General features: G+C 49.1%; 1 long non-coding RNA gene and 1 pseudogene across 1 annotated transcript; one reads left to right on the plus strand and one right to left on the minus strand.

Moving 5' to 3' along the window:
* Window positions 1-4,696: 4,696 nt before the first annotated feature.
* Window positions 4,697-6,281, minus strand: LOC144580877 (uncharacterized). Its single transcript, XR_013531159.1, has 2 exons — window positions 6,150-6,281; window positions 4,697-4,909 (listed from the first exon to the last, which is right to left on the minus strand). It is a non-coding gene; the product is annotated as an uncharacterized LOC144580877 (long non-coding RNA).
* A 208-nt stretch (window positions 6,282-6,489) lies between these two features.
* On the plus strand, window positions 6,490-8,763 carry LOC100397500 (ubiquitin-conjugating enzyme E2 C pseudogene; annotated as a pseudogene).
* Window positions 8,764-9,619: the final 856 nt, after the last annotated feature.

A 9,619-nucleotide genomic window follows, 5' to 3' on the forward strand; every position in this document is an offset into this window, starting at 1 on the left:
ATGTGATGCTGCCTTATGGAATTCTGGGTATCAGGGCACCTGTGTGCCTGGTAAGATCTGAACAGATTTCCCTCAACAGTACTGAGCACAATGAAACAGACCTCACGAGAGAGAATTTTGTCTTGCTCAAGAAAACCCACCAAAGTTTCAGCGTAATATTGACGCCAAAATAAGAAAAAGCCACCAGAAGTTATAAAAACTGCCCTGTTGAGTCACCTGAGATCAGGAGCTCAAGACCAGCCTGACCAACACGGAGAAACCCTCTCTACAAATACAAAATTAGCTGGGCGTGGTCATGCGTGCCTGTAATCCTAGCTAGTTGGGTGGCTATGAGAATCACTTGAGCCCGGCAGGAGGAGGTTGTGGTGAGCCAAGATCACGCCATTGCACTCCCACCTGGAAAACCAGAGTAAAACTCCATCTCAAAAGAGAAGATAAAAATAAAAAAAACTCTCCTTGAGAACTACTATCAAAGAAAAAAATAAAAAATAAAAAACTGCCCAGTACCCACCTGACCTATGAACCCACTATCTGTAGCAGCCAGGCTACAGATCAAGACCACAAAGCCGTGAAGTCCTCCTTTGGAGGCCTCGGGCAGCTACACAAACTAGGCCACAAGTGGAGAAAGCCGTACTCTGCATTCATATTGTCTCCTCAGCCACAGTTCACCTGTGCTGTCCTCGAAGGCAGCAGGACCCAGGCTAGAGAGCAGTGGCACAATCTCAATTCACTGCATCCTCCACCTCCTGGGTTCAAGTGATGTGTCTGCCTCAGCCTCCAAGTAGGTGGGACCACAGGCACACACCACCACACCTGGCTCATTTTTGTATTTTTAGTAGAGATGGGATTTCACCACATTGGCCAGGCTCGTTGCAAACTCCTGACCTCGTGATCCCCCCACCTCCCAAAGTGCTGGGATTACAGGCTTGAGCCACCGTGCCGGCCGAAATAGTCCATCTTTTCAAGTCAGCACAAGAGTCCTATGGGACAAAAATGGGGACGGTCCACAGTGTAACTATCAGAAAAAAATGAAAAAGGAGGAAGTGCTGAGGATACTCAACAAATATTTCTGTGACTAGATCAGGAATTAAAAATTAAAGAAATCATCTGGGCGCGGTGGCTCACGCCTGTAATCCCAGCACTTTGGGAGGCCGAGGCGGGTGGATCACGAGGTCAAGAGATCGAGACCATCCTGGTCAACATGGTGAAACCCCGTCTCTACTAAAAATACAAAAATTAGCTGGGCATGGTAGCTCAGCCTGTAGTCCCAGCTACCCGGGAGGCTGAGGCAGGAGAATTGCCTGAACCCAGGAGGCGGAGGTTGCAGTGAGCCGAGATCGCGCCATTGCACTCCAGCCTGGGTAACAAGAGCGAAACTCCGTCTCAAAAAAGAAAAAAGAAATTAAAAAGCCCCAGCATAGTGACTCAGGCCATCCTATAATCCCAACACTTTGGGACACCAAGCAGGAGGATCACTTGAGTCCAGCAGTTTGAGACCAGCCTGTGCAGCACAGCAAGATTCTAACTCTACAGAAAAAAGAGAAATGTAAAAACTTAACAATGAGGTAGGTGCATGATGCAATGTGAGCACCCACCATGTAGCTGAGGCATAATGGCTTTTGCCAGAGAAGTGGTAGTCACTTAAGTCTAGCAAGATACTAGGGCAGAGTAAAAAATGCAGTGCAGCTGCTACATACATGGAATTTCTGCTGATGTCCAATGTATGACAATCTGGGCACACACACCCTCAAAGATCTCCTACAATATTACACTGAAAAACACATAACTGGCTGGACACAGTGGCTCAAGCCTCTAATCCCAGCACTTGCAGATGCTGAGGAGTATGGATTGCTTGAGCTCAGGAGTTCAACAACACCCTAGGAAACACGGTGAAACCCGCCTCTACTCATACAAGAAAATAGCCAGGTGCAATGGCTTGTGCCTGTGGATCCAGCTACATGGAGGCTGAAGTGAGCTATGATCACACCACTGTCCTCTAGCCTGGGTGACAAAGACCCTGTACCCCCCAAAAAAAGAAAAAACAGTAACAATCCCTATAAATCGATAGTGTTTTTCTCATGTCAGTGTTCTAGGATCCAATGAGAGAAGGCAGAAGGCTTTGTGGCAAATATTACACTCAAAAGACATTTTCTTTTTTTTTTTTTTTGAGACAGTTTTGCTGTTGTTACCCAGACTGGAGTGCAATGGCACGATCCTGGCTCACCGCAACCTCCGCCTCCCAGGTTCAATCAATTCTCCCGCCTCAGCCTCCCGAGTAGCTGGGATTACAGGCACCTGCCACCACGTGCCCAGCTAATTTTTGTGTTTTTGGTAGAGACGGGGTTTCCCCATGTTGGCCAGGCTGCTCTCAAACTCCCGACCTCAGGCGATCCACCCTCCTCAGCCTCCCAAAGTGCTGGGATTACAGGTGTGAGCCACCGCACCCGGCCATGATGTTTTACCTCTAAGGATTTTGCCTCCGGGCACAAAATCCAGGGTTAACCTTCCAAGTGTATTTACGTGTGTTCACTGAAATGGGAACACCTCCATACAACGTGTCATGGATTCAGGACTTTGGCTTTAAGGTTTCTTCAAGATTCCCAGATCAAATGTCTGAAAAAACACCACTTAAAGAGCCCCAGGGCCAGGTGTGGTGGCTCACGCCTATAAGCTCAGCACTTTGGCAGGCCAAGGCAGGAGGGCCGCGTGAGCCCAGAAGTTTGAGACCAGCCTGGAAAACATGATGAAGAAACACTGCCTCTACAGAAACAAACAAAAAACACCACAAAATTTAACCGGGCATGATACTGCACGTCTCTGGTTGCAGCTACTCCGGAGGCTAAACCAGGGAAGTTGAGGCTGCAGTGGGCAGAGATCGCGCAACTGCACTCCAGCCTGGGCAACAGAGAACTTGTCTCAAAAAAGGTTTTAAAAATTAAAGTAAATTTAAAAGAGTCCTAGTAAACCACAAGCTAAAGAACATGTGGACAGGAGTCAGGACCAGTGAGGAAATGAAACAGTCTACTTTCTTTGTTTTCTGTGCTTTTTTCAGACAGTTTCGCTTTTCTTGCCTGGACTGGAGTGCAATGGCCTGATCGCAGCTCACTGCAACCTCCGTCTCCCGGGTTCAAGCAATTCTCCTGCCTCAGCCTCCTGAGTAGCCGGGATTACAGGCATGCAGCACCATGCCCAGCTAATTTTGTATTTTAGAGACAGGGTTTCTCCACCTTGGTCAGGCTGGTCTCGAACTTCTGACCTCAGGTGACCCACCCGCCTCTGCCCCTCAAACTGCTGGGATTACCAGGAGTGTGCCACCGTGCCCAGCAACACCTTCCACTTTCTTTTCTGGGTTCCCTGATATAATCTAGTAAGCTCAGGCCTCCCTGAACGCTAGTGTCCATGGAGCCAGGTGACCTTGTACTGTTGTCTGTGGTAGGGACAAGGTGCCTCAGAAAACCCCTCCAGGCAAACTGACCGCCCCCCAACTCTGATTGCTCTCCAGCTGCATTTCTGAACTCCTATCTGGGTGCTGCAATTAAGCAAAGCCTGATTACAGCCATCTGGGCAGGCTGGGGGAGGGCAGGGAAAACCAATGTTTGTTATACATACTTGCAAATTCCTGTTTGACACAGACCTGTAAAATACTCTTTTTTAAAAAATGCCACCACAAAAGTCACAGGATGATGTACTGTAAGTCTGTCACAAGCTAACCAATTATCTCTGTGCCTGTTACAAGCTGACAGGTTATCTCAGTCCTCAAACTCCCTTATGCCCCACTCGCCCCATTCAAACCCCTCGTTTTGTAAGCTTGGGGCTGCCTCCTCTGCCTGTTACGAGGCAGCCCGGCAGGTTAATAAAACTTTAGGTCTCTTCCCCGTTCTCTTGACTGACCCTACAGTTTGACCTGCGTGTCTCAACGCAGTATGTCAGCTCTACCACCTAGTGACCTACAAGGATTCAGTCTCCCAGGGCGCCAACGTCCTCCCTCTCTACTCTGTTCTTTCTTGGACCTTTGGGAAACCTTTAAAAGCCTAGACTTTGATCCAGCCCTTCTCTTCGAAATTCTCCGAATTTCTGGGGTCCTCGCAATGATCTCACAGCCCCCAGTCGGCTTGTTTGTCCAGGAGCTCCGCCTCACACCCGTCCCCTACAAGCGCCTGCGGACCCCAGGTTCCATCCTCCCGGCTCCGTCCGTCTCCAGGCACTGCCCGCGCCCGTCCCTGTGCCTGTCGCTCTCCCCACCGCACCCCACGGTGTCTGACACCAGGAACCCTTCAGTGAGCGCCCCAGTATTCCGACTGCGGGTCCGGGCTGGAGAGCCACGAACAGGTGCCGCGTCCTAACTGCTCTAGGCCTTGCGTGACTGCAGGTGCCCGAGCGCACGGAAGTCGCCACAATTACCTGAACCGGGAACCTCGACGCAGTCTCCGCCATGGATCCACGTGGGGTAAGCTGCGTTGGGAGCGGCGAGCACCGTCAAGGAGCTGCAGAGTTACGTCTGTGCAGAGAGAAGAAGGACTCTCGACTTCACAGGCCTCTCATCCGACAGACAAAACTAACGCCAATCGAAATGGCCGCTACTAGAGGGCGCCGGAAGTCCCACCTTTTCATGACGGCGCACACTGAACGCCTTCAATCTGAGCCCTAACTGGCTCTGCCAGGCTGTCATTTGGCGCAGAGCTTTCTGGGTAATGTAGTTTCCCAGGTTCCGAGGCGGTAAAAACAGCGACTCCAGGGGCGCTTCCGCCCACTGAAAAGCCCAGCTCCACTTTCCAGGCTCTCAAGAGCACCCGTCTATAATCCCGAATTTTGGGAGGCTGAGGTGGCAAGACCGCTTGAGCCCAGGAAGTCAAGGATGCACTGAGCTATGATTGCGCCGCTGCACTCCGGCCTGGGCTACAGACCCTGTCTTAAAAGAAAAAAAAATTAAGCATTTGTGCTGTGAAAGAAGATTCAAGAAAATAATAAAAACAAATCAGTATTTGCTAATGGTGTCTCCTGAAAACCCTTCTCTACGCATTAAAAAGCTGTCTCGTCCAGGCGCAGTGACTCACGCCGGTAACCCCAACACTGAGAGGCCGAGGCGATTCACTTGAGGCCGGAGTTCGAGACCACCCTGGCCAACACAGGTAAACCCCGTTGTCAGGCCTCCATGTGCAAGCCTGGACCCAGGAAGTCTGAAGTCCTGCCTGCCTCGGCTGATCACCCCCCGCAAGCCCTGCCTGCGTTCGCCATTATCCCTGATCGCCCAGCAGAGCTTTCCCCGGACATTAAGCTTCTAAACCCACATTGCCATCTTAACTGTTACTATGATCATGTGAATACTCCACACCCCACCCTGCCATCTTAACTGTTCTCGCTCTCTGCATAGCCCTTCGCCCCACCCTATCATCTTAACTACTCTTACGCCTTGCCCCCGCCCACCACTGTAACTGAACTGACTCCGCAACACCCTTGCCCCCGCCCCAAAAGATCTGCCCCAACCCATAAAAGCAACTCCTATCCCCCCCCCCTTCCCTGACGCTCTTTTGGGCCTCGGCCCAACTGCACCCAGGTAAATAAACAGCTATGTTGCTCACACAAAGCCTGTTTTGAGGGGGGGGGTTCTTGATTCAAAGCGCGCATCTTAACACCCGTCTCTACTAAAAGTACAAAGAATGAGCCAGTCATGGTGACGCGCCCCTACTCCTACGTCAACCTTCTAAAATACTGGGATTACAGACGTTAAAACGCGCACTCAAGGCCCCGGCGCGGTGGCTCACGCCTATAATCCCAGCCCTTCGGGTGGATCACGAGGTCAGGAAATCGAGACCATCCTGGTCAACATGGTGAAACCCCGTCTCTACTAAAAATAGAAAAATTAGCTGGGCATGGTGGCGCGCGCTTGTAATCCCAGCTACTCCGGAGGCTGAGGCAGGAGAATTGCCTGAACCCAGGAGGCGGAGGTTGCGGTGAGCCGAGATCGCGCCATTGCACTCCAGCCTGGGTAACAAGAGCGAAACTCCGTCTCAAAAAAAAAATCAATACAAACAAACAGCGGAAAATAGTGCTCAAAATAAAAAAAAAAAAGAACGTGCGCTCTGAATAAAGAGACACCCCCCCGCCCCCCGCAAATAGGTTTTGTGTGAGCAACATAGCTCATTATTCACCTGGATGCAGGCGGGATGAGGCCGAAAAGGGCGTCAGCGAAGGTGGGTGGGATAAGAGTTGCGTTTTATAGCTTTGGGATGAACAGTGGAAAATTACTAGCTACAGATGGCGTTTTTTTGCAAGCTGCGATGGGGTCGTAGGGTGTGGAATCAAGAGGTTGGGCCAAGGTCAGTTGCGAAGTCCAATGGCCTTGTCAATTGAGGCCGGAATAAGAAACAATAAAGACGTCTCAGGTTACTTAGGCGCCCCAGGAGTTGATCGTTCTTCCTTCCAGCTCCTTCAGGTTTTCCATTTCCAAAAGGCCCTCTGGAGGTGAATGTGCTGTTCATGGGGGTCGCCATGCCATCCATCCAAGGCGCAGTCAGACCTTATACAAGAGATACCACCATTACCCACCCCATCTGGCATGCAATAACAATCCTAGGAAGACTTTTGTAAAACCTAGACTTGGCCGGGCGCGGTGGCTCACACCTGTAATCCCAGCACTTTGGGAGGCCAAGGCGGGTGGATCACGAGGTCAAGAGATCGAGACCATCCCGGTCAACATGGTGAAACCCCGTCTCTACTGAAAATACAAAAAATTAGCTGGGCATGGTGGCACGTGCCTGTAATCCCAGCTACTCGGGAGGCTGAGGCAGGAGAATTGCCCGAACCCAGGAGGAAGAGGTTGCAGTGAGCCGATCGCGCCATTGCACTCCAGCCTGGGTAACAAGAGCGAAACTCCGCCTAGGAAAAAAAGAAAGAAAAGAAAAGAAAATTGGGGTGCACAAATCATTAAAAGCAAGGATTAAATTTAAAGGCAAAAATTTGTTTTACTTTTCTACATAAAATTAAAAATAAAACACATTAAAAGTAACAACCTGGCCGGGTACGGTAGCTCAACCCTGTAATCCCAGCACTTCGGGAGGCTAAGGCAGGCAGATCACGAGGTCAGGAGATCAAGACCTTCCTGGCCAACATCGTGAAACCCCATCTCTACTAAAAATACAAAAAAATTAGCTAGGTATGGTGGCGCGCACCTGTAGTCCCAGCTACTCAGGAGGCTGAGGCAGGAGAACTGCTTGAACCCAGGAGGCTGAGGTTGCAATGAGCCAAGATCAAGACACTGCACTCCAGCATGGCAACAGAAGGAGACTCTGTCAAAAAAAGAAAAAGAACAAAAAAAAAAAGACAACCCAAGATGGAAATCATGACAAAAATTACACGAGGCTGAGACCGCAGTAACTGAGATCATGACACTGCACTCTCGCCTGGGTAACAGAGCTAGACCTTTGTCTGTTAAATAAAAAAAAAAGAAGGAAAGGAGTCACCTATAATTTTCCTAATCATACAGATTACACTGAGATAAATCACAAAATATTAGGCAAAACTTTAAAACAATTTTTTAAAGATCCAATATATCAAAGAGAGATGCCACACAATGTATTTGTCTGCCAGAATGTCACTGTGATTTCAAAACTGACCACTAGCCATTTAAAGTTGATTGAGAACTTAAATGTATACATATATATATATATATATAGGTTTTTTTGGTTTTTTTTTTTTTGAGACGGAGTCTCACTCTGTCAGCCAGGCTGCAGTGCAGTGGTGTGATCTCAGCTCACCGTAACCTCAACATCCCAGTTCAAGTGATTCCTTTTAAACCAGGTATGGTGGCTCACGCCTGTAATCCCAGCACTTTGGACGGCTGAGGTGGGCAAATCATCTGAGGGTGGGAGTTTGAGACCAGCCTGACCAACACAGAGAAACCCCGTCTCTATTAAAAATACAAAACATTAGTTGGGTGTGGTGGTGCATGCCTGTAATCCCAGCTACTCAGGAGAATCGCTTAAACTCAGGAGTCGGAGTAAGCCGAGATCACACCACTGCACTCCAGCATGGGTGACAAGAGCAAGACACTCCGTCTCTTTCTCTATTTTTTATTATATATATATACATATATATAATAAAAATTATACACGATGATCGCAGATGCAGTCACCTTTTCTTAGTTCTTGTCTGCCAGTGCCACCCAGATAGTCTCCCAAAACTGTGACCCAGCCTCTGCCAGTATCTCCAGTGCCCATAAAGGAGCTCAGCCCAGCAGGGGCACTGCCCAGGGCCCTGTAGGCAAAAGGCTGCAGCAGGAGCTGATGACCCTCATGGTATCTGGTGACAAAATAATCTCTGCCTTCCCCGAAAGCCTTATCAAATGGGTAGAGACCAGCCGTGGAGCAGCTGGCACCGTATATGAAGACCCAAGGTATAAGCTCTTGCTGGAATTCCCGAGTGGCTACCCACCCTTACAATGCACCCTTGGTTAAGTTCCTCACAACCTGCTACCATCCTAATATGAACATCCAGGGTAACACACACCTGGACATCCTGAAGGACAAGTGGTCTGCTCTGTGTGCCAGAACCATCATGCTCTGTATCCAGCGCCTGCTGGAAGAAGCCAACATTGATAGCCCTTTGAACACACATGCTACCAAGCTCTGGAAAAACGCTAAACCTTTAAAAAGTACCAGCAAGGCTGGGCACAGTGGCTCGTGCCTATAATCCCAGCACTTTGGGGGGCCGAGACAGGTGGATCACGAGGTCAAGAGATCCAGACCATCCTGTTCAACATGGTGAAACCCCGTCTCTACTAAAAATACAAAAATTAGCTGGGCATGGTGGCGCAGCCTGTAATCCCAGCTACTCGGGAGGCTGAGGCAGGAGAATTGCCTGAACCCAGGAGGCTGAGGTTGCGGTGAGCCGAGATCGCGCCATTGCACTCCAGTCTGGGTAACAAGAGAGAAACTCTGTCTCAAAAAAAAAAAAAAAAAAAAAAAAAAAGTACGTTAACTGTAGTATGTAGCTGTGTCAGGACGACACCAGGCACATCCAGGAGTGCATTTGCTGATAAGAGGCTGAGTCAAGCGGTACCAGCAGAGCCTGGAAATGCAGGTGCGGTGGAGCACCCCGAGCCCCCATAAGTTGTATGTGTTTTTATGACGGCTCTAGCCCTTGCACCTTGTACTGTTTTATTTCTCATGTGCTAGCTTATCTTTTAACTTCTTGCTTACTCTGCTTCTGTGAAAACCTTTTTTCAGCTAGGTTCCTCCCTCCCTTTTCAAACTGGGGTATAAGAAACCCCCAGACTCTTTCTTCAGGGCCAAGAGAACTTCGGGCGTTAGCCACCTCTCGGTCCCTGGCTAAAATAAAGAACTCATAATTCAATCTCAGAGTGTAACACATTCCTCAACTCGCTCGGGTACAAGGTCACCAGCCAGGAACCACGACCCAGGCTGCCTGTCCTATCCTTGTGTTGTCTTCTGAATTCTTCCTTAGATCACCTGTGCTTTCGGTGATTTCTGTATAGAACTCTGTGTCTTGAGCTGTGGTCGTATTTTTGTTGTTTTTGCCTTTTAAAATAAGCCTTGGTTGAACGCTTGTGATGTATATTAAATACACACACAATGGTCATTAAAAAAAAAAAAAAATGCAA

This window comes from Callithrix jacchus, chromosome 22 (genome assembly GCF_049354715.1).
Source record: "Callithrix jacchus isolate 240 chromosome 22, calJac240_pri, whole genome shotgun sequence".
NCBI classification, from domain to species: Eukaryota; Metazoa; Chordata; class Mammalia; order Primates; family Cebidae; genus Callithrix; species Callithrix jacchus.